Here is a 16,833-nt window from a genome sequence, read left to right on the forward strand (position 1 = left end):
ATCCTCTGGTACCCAGAAGGAATTGAGTTCTCTGTATGTTCACTGTCCTGCACTACAAACTGCTCGTGGGAATGAACAATCATCTTTTGAAAAACCCATTGTTTTGGGCAGACAGGTGAAACTGAATTTATTTCATCTAAAAGCAAAGTGTCTTTTCAAGTGAATTCATCAGAGGATTGGGCTGGATCATCATTGTAGGTCCCTTCCAGAGGAGAAATTCTATTCTATTCTATTCTATTCTATTCTATTCTATTCTATTCTATTCTATTCTATTCTATTCTATTCTATTCTATTCTATTCCATTCCATTCCATTCCATTCCATTCCATTCCATTCCATTCCATTCCAGTCAATTTTTGAAGCCAGATTTGTGGGTGGTCAGGGGAAACACAGAGACTCTTTCAAATGTCACTTGAATCTCCCTCTAAAATGCGGCCAAAAGAGGTTGGATGAAGTAGAGGTGGGAAGTTCTGGATTCCATCTCCCTGGATTTCATTTTAATGACAGTAGAGATGTTCTGCACAACCAGCTGGGATCTGATTCCTAACTTCAGGCTAGCTAAAAGAAGGCAAGAGAACTTCACCTGTTTACTTGTTTTGTCTGCACTAATTTATTTCCTTCACTCACTAAGACTTCTTTTCTGTCTCTGAAGGCTTCCTGAACATATTCCTGCCACCATTTCCCACAGTCTTCCCTGAGGCAATGTCTAAAAGTTACAGTGATGTCTAAATTGGGGATTTAAAGCTTGCTCCAGCAATTAGCCATGTAGGTTTAATTGCCAAGCACTCAGATTTATGCATCATCTGTTATGCACCTTTGAAAAATCTTTCCCTCCACCTAAGCAATAAAGATACACAAAGGCTCTCTTCTGCTTTCAGGCCTTTAGCAGCTGAGGACTCAACACTACAGAGATGCTCTATGGGGCCATGAATTTTGATTAATTCCCCCACAATTTGCATACCTAACTAAACAGATTTCCTTCATCATCTCAGCACTGCCACCAGTTCTTAGGATTATGTTTGGTTCCCTTTCCAAAGCTGCATTTTAGCTTTAAAATAAATATTTCATAAAAGAAGATGTTGCTTCATCAACTTTTGCTGTTCCAGTTCTTTCAGGCTTTGTTTTTCCTGAGACTCTGAAATGCTTGAAGTCTCTGTGGTTTCATTTCCATCCTCTTGAGGAGACACTACAGAGAAAGACCAGAACCAAACCTTGCCTGTGGCTTCTAACCTCCAGACAGGCATTAAAAATAAAACAAACTTTTTCTCAACTCTAACACTGGAACCCTATTTCTATGGTAACAGTGTCACTGGGTGAGGGCTGAGATCAGATTTTGTGGGACCCATTCTGCACCGCCCTTGGTCTGCAGAGCTGATCCTCTCACATAGCCTCACTCCTTTTTCTCTGGATGAAGTTGCAGGTGGCTTTTCCCCCCTTTTTAACTCTGGGATGCCAGAGTCACTCTCATTGTCACTGATGGGCTTGGCCTTGGACAGTGGCAGGCTCATGTTGGAGCCACATTGGACATGGGGGAATATTGGTTTCTCTGGGTTTGGATTGAAGGCACTTGAGACAGTAGTTCATGTTTGGATTCAAGTGTTTATTATTTCTTATCAGTAAAACAGTCTCACAACCATGAGTTCAGCAGCTTTTCATTAAAAGGCACAAAATGCCAACAATCTCTTGTTCCAAGGTCTTTTCAGACTAAACTATCCAATGAAGAGCTGACACCTGGATTATTTTCCCTTTTAACCCAATCACTGATCCCACAGAGCTGCAATGGGGACTTTTCTGCCCAATTACAAAATGCCACCCAAACCCATGGAGAAGGAGGAAGAAGAAGGTAAAGAAGAACAACCTGCCTCCACCCTAAAACCTCCACCTTGCTTCATATTTATTTCTGTATTCTAAAATCCCAAACTCTTAAGTTTCCCACCCTGTGATATCACACAATTCTAACCAACTGTAATTAACTACCTGTAATCCTAGTGCTATCAATCAATTTTGGAAGCCTTCTCCATGGCCTCAGGTCAATTGCAGTGTTCTCCTGTGGGTCTGTGCCTTTAAGCACAGAAAGTTTAAAATTCTCAGCATCCAGGGTTCCAACAGAGGAAGCTTCACAGCTTCTCACAGAAGCCACCTCTGTAGCCCTCACCACCCAAACCTCATGTGCAAACCTAATTTTCATGTGAAAATTGATACAGCTGATATGTGAAATATAGAGAGAAAGAATGTATGGAAAAGCTTGTTCTAAGGCAACTTTATTTTAGAGAATAACAGAAACTAGACAGCTGAAATCCTGAAGAATTCATAAAGCAGATTATAAGGTTTTCTTTGTTTGATTGCTTCTTGTTTATGTAAAACTTTGTTTCATGAACACTGACCAAGCAGAGCTGTAGAGAAAAGCAGATTGGAAAAATCAATTCATGTCGCAGATCTTCTTGATATTTTCAGTTTGCTCTCTGGAAGAATTCAGAACATGCAGCAACAGGTTTCTCCTCTTCACAGCCCTGAACATCTGAGATGTGAGGGGAGTAAATTAAACATTTCACTTGTTGAATGTGTCCAGAGCTGTCTCCTGAGTCTGCTGCAGAGGAGACTGAAATAAGCAGCACAGCAAACAAGAGGGGCAATGGAACAGGATTTGATGCTTCTCAGCAAGTTCACTGTGTTTCACCTGCTGCAGAGAAACTGCCCTGATTTTCTGTCTAATGTGTAGGTCTGTCTCTTCTGGTTTTCTTGGGTGGGCAGCTCCACCTGCCATCTCTTTTTCAGCTTCTGTGCCTGCAATGTCTCACAGAGCGCCTCTGTTCTTCGTTCTGCTTCTCCCTTAACTTTCCCTCTCACTCTTGGTACCCTGCATGTCTTGTTTCCTTAGGAAGCAGTGGGATACTGAAAGGGTGAAGGCTGTGGAGGATAAATCCTATGAGGACCAAGTGATGGAGCTGGGGGTGTTCAGCCTGGACCAAAGAAGGATGAGGCCAGGCTTTAGTGCTCTCTACAACCACCTTAGAACAGGTTGTAGCCAGAGCAGGGCAGTTTTTTCTCCAAAAAGTCCTGAGGAACTTGAGGACTTGGCCTCCATTTCCACCAGGGGAGGTTTAGATTGGATATTAGGAAAAACTTCTTCACAGGAAGGGGAAACAGGCTGGACAGAGAAGTGATGGAGTCCCCAGCCCTGGAGGTGTTCAAAAGACACAGATGTGGCATATGGGGATGGGGTTTAGTGGTGGGCCTGACAGTTCTGGGTTACTTGTTGGACTCAATGGTGTTACAGAGTTTTTTTCTTCCCCTCCTAAATTATTCTGTAGAAAAGATTCATCCCACTTTCAGCTGCAAGTCATTTACAAAAAAAATCACTTACACATGCATGCAGTAGAGATAGGATTCAGCTGTGATTCTTGAATTGGGATTCAAATGCTGCAATTTAGACACTTTTAAAAGTCAGATGCCTAAAAATTAAACTTCTAAATTAAACAGAGAACAGTTTAAAAGCCACTGCTGAGTGATAACACATCTGCAGTGTGGTTCATCTCACTGTTTTACACATTTTGCTTAGGAAAAAATAACCAGCCCCTAGAGGTGCCTGTATACCCTGCTGACTCCCTAGGAAGCCTCTGACACACACCTTGATCTGGATCAGAGAAAATCCAATAAATGTGGGACAGTATTTAGGGTCCAAGACAAGTTTTTAGCAATCATCAGATTCCCAAAGTTTAGCCACTGTAGTTTAGTTTTGCTGAAATGTTGTCAGGAGAATCAGAAGAGGGAACACATGAGTCAGAAGGTCTGAGATAGTAATTTTTAAACTTTGCATCCCTGTAAAAGCAAGAATACTCTGTGTCTCTGAGCTGCCTTCCCTGGCTGACTTTTACCAGGAAGAGCTTGAGTTGCACTCTGCTTCTTAGGCTTGATCTCATTTATATTTCATATCTTGGCTCAAAGATCCATCCTGAACCTCAGAGCTGAATTCCTGATGCACCTCTGCTGAAAATGGCAAGGCAGCTTTGGCCTGACTGGGACTTTTTTTTGGAGGTTTTGGTGACTTCGACCTCAGGCAGATTTTTAAGCACACCTTGCAAAGGAGAGTGTTGGAACTCTGGCTGCTGAGAATTTCAGATTTCTGTGCTGCCAGGCACTGACCCCCAAGAGAACACTGCACTGACCTGAGGCCATGGAGAAGCTTCCAAAATGAAATGATAGAACTGGGATTGTGGGGGTGGAGTTTGGATAGAAGTGTGTGATATCACAGGGTGGGAAACTCAGAGTTTAAGGGTTTAGAATACAGGAATGGATATAAAGCAAGATGGAGGTTTTAGGGTGGAGGCTGGTCCTTCTTCTTCTTCTTCTTCTTCTTCTTCACCTTCGTCTTTTTCACCTCCTTCTCCTTCTCCTTTTCCTTCTCCTTCTTCTCCTCCATGGGTTTGGGTGGTTTTGTGTAATTGGATAAAAACGTCCCCATTGCAGCCATGGGTGGTTGGTTATTGGGTTAAAAGTAAAAATAATTGAGATGTAATTTCTTAATTGGACAGTTGATCCTTCAAAGGCCTTGTAGAGAGAGAGATGAAGCTCCATTTTTAGTTTGTTAGAGTGAAGTGCTGCAGAACTCAGGGTTTGTGAGACTGTGACAGAGATAAGAACTGATAAACATCTGAGTTCCAGCACAAAATACCATCTCACACATTTAATCCTGACCTTGGCAGAGAAAAGAATTGGCAGAGAGCAGCTCCCCAGCACTAACAGCCTGCCCAGGGCTGAGCTGAGCCCGGGGCTCCCCTGCCAGCATCCCTCTGGCCCCACTGCTGCAGGACTGATTCCTGCTCTCCAGCTGAGCACAGCAGCCCGTGCCTCCTGGCCCTGCTGGGTTATTTATCCAGGCTCCCCAGCTGCACAGCCCCCCCAGCAAAGGGCTCTCACTCTGTGTTTTTCCCCCAGCACGTGTCAATCCCTGCAGTTCTCTGGCTTTCAAGGTGAGCACAGAGCAGCCACCAAGGCTTTGGACTGCCCTGCTGCTGATTCCTCTGCACATGTTCACCCAGTGGGAAACCAGCTGCTTGCTGTTTGCCCAATTTTGCTGCTAAAAGCCTTGTTTTTCTCATCAAAAAAAAAAAAAAAAAAAAAGCCCTCAGCACTCAAAATCTCAAAAGCCTCATGTTTTTTATGAGGATCTTTTATCAGCATATGTTCCATTGTTGCTTGTGTCTACTCTTGCTGATGGCACTCGCTGGCACAGACTGGTTATAATCTCTTTATTGAGACTTTTTGCTGGTTACAGCTCCTGGAGATATTTTATAAGTGCTCAGGTAAACAGACATGCAGGGGAAAAATGATGTGGGATTAGAGAATCACAAAATCATGGAATGGTTTGGGTTGGGAGGGATCTTCAAGATCATCTCATTCCAGCCCCTGCCATGGGCAGAGACAGTTTCCACTATCCCAGGTTGTTTCAAGCCCCATCCAGCCTGGTCTTGTGTCATAAACAAAACCATTATTGAGCAGATACCTGTTCCAACTGCTCAGAGGAGCCCTAAGGAAAATGCCAAAGTAAGATGTTCATAATTAGTCATGGTATTAAATTGCATTGAATTGTTCAGGTCTGACATCTGCATCTGAATTTTAGTTTTTCAGATAGATCAAAGATTTCAGCATGCACTTGAAAACCTTTTCTCAAATCTGTGAAAAACACCTTGTTTTCATTAAGGAAGGATTTTTGACACACACATTGAACTGTAATGGGAACACTTCATTTTTCTTTTGTTGTTTTATAAATCATTGCTCAAATCTGTGGCTATAAAGAAAGACAATTGGAGCACTCATAGAAGAGTAGTACATGACCAAAAGCTGAGCAGTCCTCTGTGAAGCAAAAAAGCAGAAAATTTAGAGGAATTTAACTTCCTGTTGTCTCAGTCTGTCATTACATGAGTCACCAAATATTCCTGTCCATCACACATCAGAAGCTGAGGTACCAATGTTCTGGCAGTTCCCTTGCTGGGTACAGAGGTAACAACTTCCTTCTAAAAGCATCTGAATTGTTGTGAAATAGCTGATAAATGCAAGCATCAGAGAGGAGAGGAGAGGAGGGGGGAAAGGCAGAAAAAATAAAAAAAAAAAGAGAGAAACAAAAAGAACCCAACATTTTAAATGTGAATGGTGAATTAATCCAATTAAATGTCCTCCACCGAGTCTCTGGGAGGAAAGAAAATTACTAGTGTTTCAAAAGCTTCTACTTTATTAAAAGCCACTCTATTTTTTTCTGCAAAGCTTTTAAAGCAGAGACAGATGGAGATTAAAATATAACCAGTAGTTAAAAGCTACTTTCCTTTTGTTACTGAGGTTCTGAAAGAGCCCTCAGAAAACAGATGGATTAAAAGCTGAGGCAGGAGGACAGACAGCACTTGCACCTGGTCACTGCAGTGTATTTTGTCCTGTTCCCATGTTTATGTAATGGAAAACAAAGCAAGTTTCATGTGCCAGGAAAACAGGTAAGTACATGCTTAGTTTAGTACTGAAAAAACCCTTCAGGATTGTCTGTGTAGTTGGGTGAGAGAAATCAGGATGTGAAAGAACATTAGGTGTATTTAATCTCAAAATAAGCTTGCAACTGCACTAGTAACCAAGACTGGGGCATTTTTAAGATGGTCAGAAGAGCTTCTCCAACACCCAGAGCAGAAAGCAGGGAGAGCTGGGCTACCACTTTCTGATCTGTGACAAAATTGACTGCCCCAAGAAATGGCTCTTGAGCAGCAGTGGAGCCAGGACAGAGAGATGGGATGAGCCCAGTGCCTGCATGGCCATGCAGGGCTCTGGGAGTGTCCTGGATGTGAGCCCTGAGGTGTCCTGGGGGATGCTGACACACAGTGCAGAGTTTGTGGATGCAGCAGGTGCCAAGCAGAAGAGCTGACTGCTAAAACTGCTCACAGCTGCTGGGAGCCAGCTTTGAGGAGACCCCAGGGTGGTCTTGAAAACTGTAGCTTTCAGAGAATTGTAGAATGGTTTGGGTAGGGAGGGATCTTAAAGATCATCCCATCCCACCCCCTGCCATGGGCAGGAACACCTTCCACTATCACAGGGTGACCCAAGCCCTGCCCAGCCTGGCCTTGGACACTGCCAGGGATCCAGGGACAGCCACAGCTGCTCTGGGAAACCTATCCCAGTACCTGACCACCCTCAAAACAAAGAATTTCTTCCTAATGTTCTACCTAACCCTTCCCTCTGTCAGTTTGCAGCCTTTATGTTTTGTCCTGTGCAGCGTCAGCCACCATTTCCTGCAATGTGTTCTGGGAGGGACCATCTGCCAAAACATCTACAGCTGACCCAGGTGGGATTCCCTTGAAAGCCAAGGAGACCCAGCAAGGGGAGCCTACTGTGCCATTCATCTCATTTTTACACTGAAATTCTAAAATGGATCAGGTAAATCACACCTCAAAATGTTCTCTTCCATCTATAAAGACAGCCTGGGTTGCCTGGGCTGAATTTAGGCACCTACCTTTTAGGCTACTAAATATTGTCAGATGAATCTCATCTCTTTGCACCTTCCTAGATGGTAAAAAGGATAAAAGTTTTATTCTCCTATTAAAAAAATATGAGACACACAATTCCTCTGAAATCTCTTCAGCAGGGAAAAAATAAAAGGTGGCCAACAGAAGGGAAATCCAGGATATTTTTCTGCAGTAGATGAGAAATGTATTTTGATTTTAAATGTTTTCTGCATTTCCTGATTAAAAATAGTAGTGCAAATTTAACATTAATAGAAATGAAACCAAATGATTGCTTTGGAATAATATAGAATTAAGTCTGTGTTCAGCACTGAACATGGGAATGGGTCAGTCTGGTTCCCACAGCTGGTGTGGATTGCTGCCCAAAGATGCAACAACCCTTCAGAAACATTACAGGGACTCTGAAATCATTGAAAAGAAAATGTTCATTTTCAATAAAATGTCAATATTTCCAAAATGTTCCATCTAGCCTTGGGTATGACACTAATAGGAAGTTACTTTTGCCAATACTTGCATTGTTGAAGCCTTTTTTTTTTTATCGGGAGAAAATTGCAAAAGCTATTTTCAGTCAGAATGGGAATGATATTTTCTAATCCCCTTTATAAAATGTAAGAGCTCTGGAGATTGTGACAGTGGTATGTGGAAAATATTTCCATTAACATTCATCATTCCATAACATCCATCAACATTCATAAAACCACTCTTCTCTTCTCTTCTCTTCTCTTCTCTTCTCTTCTCTTCTCTTCTCTTCTCTTCTCTTCTCTTCTCTTCTCTTCTCTTCTCTTCTCTTCTCTTCTCTTCTCTTCTCTTCTCTTCTCTTCTCTTCTCTTCTCTTCTCTTCTCTTCTCTTCTCTTCTCTTCTCTTCTCTTCTCTTCTCTTCTCTTCTCTTCTCTTCTCTCCTCTCCTCTCCTCTCCTCTCCTCTCCTCTCCTCTCCTCTCCTCTCCTCTCCTCTCCTCTCCTCTCCTCTCCTCTCCTCTCCTCTCCTCTCCTCTCCTCTCCTCTCCTCTCCTCTCCTCTCCTCTCCTCTCCTCTCCTCTCCTCTCCTCTCCTCTCCTCTCCTCTCCTCTCCTCCTATCCACAAAAAAAAATCCATTTTTTTTTTTACTTTAATAAAACCTAAAGATATCCAACCACCCACCAAAACCAGAATCCATCTTCACTTCAGGTCCAGGTTTTACCAAAACTGATCCTGACAGAGGTCACTATAAACCTACAAAGTTTTTTCTCAAAAAATCAACTGAAATGTATTTAAATAACATAAAATCCCTAAGGAAACAAAATAGCAGGGAACTGCTGAGGTTTTGTCACAATACTATGGTGGCACTTTACTAGACCTGACATCATAAATGTGTTCACTACTGTCACAACCAAATGACCAAGGGGACAACATGAATGAATTTCCCACAGCTGAGCAGCCAAGCAGCTGTGGCACTAAGCCCAGGCCAGCTGTTAATTTTTTTTTTCTTGACATCTCAGGTGGATTTAAAGCTTGGATTGACCTCTGTGTAACCACAACAACCCTGCTGCCTGCACTGAGCTCCAGGCTTTTTGGAACCCAGGACATTCCTCTGACTGCCCTGGAGGACTCGAGACCCTGGCAGGGGCTCAGAGACCTTGGCACAGAGTCACAAACACCTGTGCCTTTGATTTTAGCCCATGGAAACAATTACCAACTTTGTGTGAGGAGTTACAAGCCACAAGAGTTTGAGTAGAATAATGGTTAATTTGTCACAGGGTGAGAAAGTAGAATTTTGGGGATTTAGAAGGGGGGGGGTTCAAGAGGAAAGATGGAGGAATCTGGGCATGTCATGTCATTCTTCCTCCTTCTTGTCCTCCATCTTCTGCTGTGATGGTGACACTTCTGGATTGGTTTAGAGTAGAGACAAACTGTCTAACATAGGTGATAGGTATTGGAAAATTATTGTAAATAAAGTACACGTAGTTCTTAGTATAAAAAGCCAACACCACCCCAAGGGCAGTCAGTGTGCCACAACCCAACCTGCTGGACAGATCTCAGCAGGTCAGAGAAAGAATGTAACAGATAAGAGAAAATAAACAGCCTTGAAAAGCAGAACCGACAAATCTCAACTTCTTCTTTGGTCGCGGGGCTGGGAAAAAGAGACTTTCTAATGCCTTGGGGGTCATCTCAACCACAGAAACCCGAGACAGGCTTTTGCTCCAAACCCACATTTCCTGGGTGTTGGGATGTAGCCTGAGAGCCCTGCTCCTGGCAGGAGCTGCTTTACCTCAAACCCCAGCTCTGAGGCACTGATTAATCCCCCCAAATTATTCAGCCTTTGCTTTGGCAACTTTGCCATCTGCTGCTTCTCTAGAGTGAGGGGATGGCCCCACAGACCATCCCCTCCCAGGCACTCCACCAGCAACGCAAGGGAGTGCAATTTATTCCCATCATGCCTGGATTTGTCTGTCTGCTGCCATGGAATATCATGTCCCCGAGGGTGGGCTCCAGTGTGGCTGGAAAAGGGAAGTGACACATCTTCCACTTGGCTCTCAGTCACCAAAGTCCTCAAAATCAGCTCCCAGGCTACGTGCTGGATGGTCCAGGAGACTCTGTGTCGCCTTGATTTTTTAAGTTTTTCTAAGTCTTCTGATGTTTACATTCTTGTAATAAACTTTCTCACATGCTTTATGTAAATAACTTATTGTTTTGCATTCTTTTATGGAAGAGGAGAAATTTGATGGACTGTTGGTTTGTCCAGTGTCATTGAAGAGGTGGCACTGTCACAGCCCAATCCACTGTCACTTTTAGAAATCTATAAATGTTGGAGTCAGAAAAATAAAAGTCCCTTTTTTACCTTAGAAAGAGCAGCAAGTCCACACCTTGTTGTTTCGTGTCCTATAGTGACAACTCTGGATTTTATTCTGGGATGAGTGGGACCTCCAGCCACGCCTAAATCCACACCTGGGAATCTCACAACCTGCACAAGGTTTGGCAGGTTGGCCTCAAGGGCTGCTTGGGCTCACTCCACCAAGGGATGTCCAGCATAAATAGGTGGCACAACCTTCTTGAGGGACTTCCAGGTATTGTATTTGTGGGGCTCCCAGAAAAAGGAAGGAATGATGAATTTGACTTCATGTTTTTAGAAGGCTAATTTATTATTTTATGATCCTATATTATATAAAAGAATGCTATACTAAAACTATACTAAACTATACTAAGCTATACTAAACTATACTAAATATACTAAATAATAGAGAAAGGAAACTTACAGAAGGCTAAAAAGATAATAATGAAAACTTGTGACTTTTTCCAGAGTCCTGGACTGATTGGCTAACAGTCAGTCAAAACAATTCACATGAAACCAATGAAACAATCACCTGTTGAATAAACAATTTCCAACCACATTCTAAAGCAGCAAAACACAAGAGAAGCAAATGAGATAATTATTGTTTTCCCTTTTCTCTGAGGCTTCTCAGCTTCCCTGGAGAAAAATCCTGGGCAAAGGAATTTTTCCAGAAAATATGACTGCCACATCCAGGTGCTTTTGCAGCCATAAAATTGTCTAGATTGGGAAAAAACATCTTGTCCAACCTGGACAAGAAGCAAGGGAAATAAAGATGTCCTGGCTGTAGGATGGAGGGTGGAGTTCATTGGTGTGGAATGCTGAGGGTGTCACTGGAAGGGTGGTGAGATAATTCACCCTCTGGATGGAACATCTTACTCGGTGTGTGCCGAGGGAATCCGGCAAAAGGCGAATCCTGTGGCACAGGGATGGGCTCTGGGAAGGTCCTGGCTGCCATCTAGTGGAGTAGGGGTGTGTCTTTGGACTAAAATAAATATATAGGTAGCACATATCACAGAGAACGAGTCTCTGATCTGTAGGATAAATCGCATCTTTACGAGAGAAAAAATACATAAAAAATAAAGTAGCCTAGAAACCAGTGAAAATGGGGACAGAACCATGTTGTAATTGCAGGAAATGAGGGATGAAAGATCAGGAGGTAAAAGAACCCCTTGTCACTCTTTTCTGGAACAGTTTGCATCCTCCCTCTCACTTCCATGGGAAACCATACAAGGATTTTGATTCAAACTAAAGAAATTTTGGCCGTTTTCTGAGTAATCAGATGAAATTTCAGTTCCCCCACCCCAGTTTGTGGGCTACTGTGTGCTCTTTGCAACAAAACTGCACTTTTTTTTCTAGGAAAGGGGGCAGATGTTTTAACTGGAAGTTCATTTTGGAACTTTCTGATCAGCACTTTTTTAGTGTGTTCATCAGTGATGATGGTCAAACCTCACACCCAGAGAAGAGGGGAAGCTTAGGGCTGACATGTGATATGCTTTTCAGATTCCCCCTGGGCATTTTCCAAATTTTCCATTCATTTCTCCAACCTTGTCTTGAACCCACTTAGACTTTGCCTCTCTGGCAATGCTTTCAGTGTTGGGCAGGGTGTGAGGGAACTTTTCAAGGAAAAACCCTTTCACTTCCACCCTGACATTGTTCATTTTCCTTTAAAATGCTTCATTTTCCCTTATGGCATTTTACCTTTTCTCTGTAGGCCTCAGTGGCTAAGGAAGCACAGTTAACACAGAATAAAGAGAATATCTGGTGGTTGTTTTCCCATCAAGCTGATTTGGACTCAGAGTTCTGTTTTACTCACTGTCATTATCTGTTCACTCGGGAGATGGAGAAAATCCTTAACTTGTTAAGGCACTCTGTGGATTAGGTGTGGGTATTTCTCTGGTTTCTAAAATCCCTTAAAATCATCAGCAATTAACTCTGTTGCTGAAACCAGGTGTTTCTACAATTTCCTGTAGACCTAATCCTCGGGAACATGGGGCTTTTTCTGGCTGGAAACCCGAGTTATGAAAATAAAGCTTGTGCTTAGGAAGGGGAGGAGAAGCACTACCTCACCCTCTCATCATTTCCTAAACTTGATTTAGCTAAAGCAGCTGGAGATAAGTCCCACACCCAGTTTAAAGGTGTGGTTTTAGTTTGTCCTGAACCACAGAATCCTAGAATGAGTTGGAAGGTTCCTTAAAGATCATTTAGTTCCAACCCCCTCCATGGTCAGCTCTGCAAAGAACCAGTTGCTATATAGATAAAATTATGTCAAAAGTTAACTGAGTATTATAGAGGAAATAAAGAAACACAGATCCACTGCAGACATTTGTGTTAAAAAAATATATATATATTGTATGTATTCCTGTTGCTTTAAGAAAGGTATTTACTGTCCACTTTGACACATTGGTTTTGTTCAGTTACACCCAAAATGACAGGAAAATCCTATTGATCCCTAAAATTACAAAGAATATTTTAGCATTCTTTTGCCATACTCTTAAATTTTAATATATATTAAAAATTGGTGGCATTTGAAGCAAAATATTGTAGAAATAAACATTCCAGTCATGTAATTTATGTTACAAAATATGAACACAATGTATTTTTATTTGCAGCTAAACAACATTATGTTCTGCAAGCCCAAAAATCATGAAATATTCATAGAAACTGCAATTCTTTTTTTTTTAAGCTCTTTGGATATAGGATTTTCACAGTGTGCCATAAAACAATTTCCACTGACCAAAAAACTTCCCCATCAATCCGACAAATTTTGCAGTGGGCAGGATCTGATGAAAAGCTTTGTCCTTTAGGGACAGTGGCAGAACTGAAGAGTACCATATTAACATCTTAATTTGATAATAGCAGAGCACAATTGAGGCCAGACAGTGCTGGTGTAAATGTGATTGTGTCTCTTGCTATCAAAGCTGATCTCAATTTCAGTTTCCAGAGCTCTCCCTGACCAGCAGGGAACAGCAGAATCATCATTAAAGGATGTTCCAGGCTTGTTCCCAACCCATCACAGACAGACAGTGACATCTCCCTTTTCCTCCAGGCACCACAGCACTTCTGGGATCTTACATGGAACGATTTCAGCTACAAATTGGTTCAGGTAACAAATGATGCCAGTAGAATTTTTATTACAATAATCAATCTAAAGGACCTTTGGGCCACTTTTAATATTTTTGTTTTTTCTTCTCCAGTGTCCTACTCTAAGATCAATGTCATCACTGTGGGACATCCCTTGGAAGAGGTACCAAGGATTTGTTGCATCAGAGCTTGAATCATAATTCAAATAAAACAAAGTATTGAACAGTTATCTTTGCTTCACTGAAAATTGAAATTATTTGATGACATAAAAAACATAATAGTGACCTCTCCTTGATGTCAGATAAAGACAGAAGAACCAGGAGTGTTCTCTGATAGTTGTTATGGGATACACTGTTTAATTTTTTCATATAAAATATATGTTGTTAGTAGAAGAGAATTTGCCATTAAACTTAGCAGTTACAATGTGTGGGGAAGCATGTAAGGCACTAAGCTAGACAGAAAAAATCAGTGTAAAAGGGTTATTGCCTAACTGAGTGAAGATGAAAAAATAATGACAAAACTAGTGGGCAAAAGCCCAACAGAAAATGCCACCTGAATGTGAACATAAAAGAAACTAACCAAGTGCTCCCACAAAAAATGGGACATTTTCATTCAAAAAACTATTTGGAAGGTATTGCTTATTTTTAGATATCTGGCAGGTGTTTTTGAGGATAGGAGCAGAAAAGTTAACCAATATCATACAATGAGTTGTGGTAAGATATTATTTTGAGGCCAAGTGATTTAACTTACACCTAAACAAGCAGAAACTTGAAAATTAACACCTCAAACTGAATTTCTGTTACCTCTGCAGCCTGCAGTGAGATCATCTCATGCCCCCAGACCTGGAAGCACCTTTTTATTTCTGTCTTTACTCATAGGATTGTAAACCCTGTAGCAATTTGCACACCCTTGAATAATTTTCTGCCTTCAACCTAGCTTTTGTTGCTCTGGCCCTACTTCAAGTGAAAGCAAACCACACTTAGCCAAATTTATTCTTCAAAGGTTAAGGAGTTTCTGCTGCTTATACTTTTCATACTTTTGTTATCAAACCTTGCATGTGACAGACAAGAACGTGTAGAAAAATAATCTTATGTGATAAGTGTGCACATGCTCCTAAACTCATGTTAAGGCCATAAAAATAATCTAAATTCAATGCAATTCCCATCCTGAAAAGCTGAATTGCTTCAGTTTTTGAATCCTGCTCAACATTTTATGTTCAGTATGGGATTTAGTAAAAGTGTAATGCAATCCTAATCTCCATTTCATGCCTTGTCATAACTGATACTAATACTCTAATTAAATATTTTGAGTCATATCTGGTGATTTTAACCACTTCTGTTTCCAGTTTCAGCAATATCCAAGGAAATCATTCCCTAGATAATAGCTAAGGTTTATTTCAGGAAGGGAGAAATTGATATCTTTAAGATTCCTGCTCTTTTCAATGCTAGAAAAAGCTGAGATGACTGGAGAAGGACAAAGACTCAGTGTGTAATAACCCTATTTAGGTGACAATGGATGCCACAGGTACTGGAATGGAGCCAAATAATTGTTATTATAGGTGATACAAAGCCAATGGAAATTATTTGGACAGACCAACTGTTTTTGATGCAGAGGATTTTGGGGTCAATCCCTTAATCCAAATTTCTCTAAAAACAAGAGCCCCGAGAAGTCCCTGTGTTCATGTGTCTTCATATCTGTTACTAACCCATCCTTTTAAAGACAGAGTCAACGTGGAAACCCCATTTCAGAATTTCAGGGGCTAATTACAATCCAAAAAATCAATTTGATATGGTCAAGAATCTTAATATGACACTTTAAAACCTTATTTGAGACAGGGAGACCAGAAAGTGCCATCACACATTCAGAAATCAGCTGAGCCTCACAGTGGTTGATCTGTTCAGGAGAAGGAATTTTATTTGATTTTTATTGCTTTTTGTCTTATGCTTTTCAAGCACGATGGTGTTCACTGTAAATTTGCTGATTTTCACACCAGCAGCAATGCAGCAGCTGCAAGAAATTTTCTATCTAAAGATTTATGGGGAGAGATGGGTAAAATTTATCTGTCCTTCCTGAGTTATCGTTTTAGCTGATAGAGACCATGATCTTTGGGAGGCTGAAAACCATTCTTCTCCAGGAAAGAGCTCATGTTTGCTGCTTATGCCACTTTTCCACCAGGGCTGGGTGCTGTGGGACACTGACAGCCATGTGAAGGCTTCTCTCTGTTCATTCCTCCTCTCCACCCAGATCAGCTGGAATTCTTCTGGATAATGGAAGGAAACTAGTAAAAAACAATGTCTTGGGCTCCACATTGGAGCATAAAATGTGTTTCAAGGAGCCATTTCAGAAATGGAAATAAACAACTTCTCCCACCCTTAGGTCTGAATCCAGCCATTGCTGTAATTTTCACAGGTAGAAGAATAACAAAGAAAAAAAATTAAAAACAACACCTTAACATCTTTTTTTTTTTTTTTTTTTAATTATTATTTTTTAAATTGGAAGAGGAAAATCATGGCCAGTGAACTTCTGTTCAAAAATTAGGTAAAGCAGCATTCTATTTCTTCAGGTTAGCTGTAATTACCTGGACGCAGCAAAGGGAAATTTCTGTTTTTAATCAGATCTAGCAGCTCACTGAAATGCCCAGAAGAGCAGGATGAAGTGTATTGATGCAATGATCCTCACTGGTTGGTACAGCTTAACTTTCTTCACCCCTTTCCAAGCCCTGATATTCCCATCAAAAAGTTTAATCCATCTTTTAAGTTACAGGTTACAATAACCATTGTGGAAAAAAAACCAAAATAAAACAAAACAAAACCACTCAAGTACAAACACTGGGAATCCAAGTTTATTTTCAAGCTTCTGAATCTTTTACAACACTGGAAAGCAAAAACAGTCACACATAAGAAAATATTTAGCAATATTCCCAGCAGTCTCCCAGTCCACATCCTGGGGGTCTCATTCTCTTTCTGTGCAAAATTTGGCTTTTTCTTTTCATTTCCTTGCAAAGAATTTCTTTAATGATTATCATATGGAGTTTTGGCCTTCCCAATGCCTCCCTTTCCTGCTACTTGGCTGTCAGGAATTTTCTAACCTGTAACTCCTGAAATAACATCAGAACCTGAGGGTGTTTTATGGTGAAATTGAATCTTTTTGCTACTAAAGAGACAATGCAAAAAGACAACATAAAAGGGCTTTTTTTCTGATGCACTTCAGCAAGACTTTGGGCTTCTTATTTATATGCCTATGGAATCAGAACATGGAACAAAGCTTGAAGAAGCTGGATAGACTCCAGCTCCCACTAAATTAGAATTTAATTCTGTTTTCCAGAGGTGGTCATCTATGGTGTCACTGGAGGATGCTACTGGTGTCCATTCATAAGAACTTTGTGCTCTGTCACCATCATATTTTCTGAAAAATTCCCTTGCCCAGGATTCTTCTCCTGGGAAGCTGA

Source organism: Molothrus ater, chromosome 1, assembly GCF_012460135.2.
Source record: "Molothrus ater isolate BHLD 08-10-18 breed brown headed cowbird chromosome 1, BPBGC_Mater_1.1, whole genome shotgun sequence".
NCBI lineage: Eukaryota > Metazoa > Chordata > Aves > Passeriformes > Icteridae > Molothrus > Molothrus ater.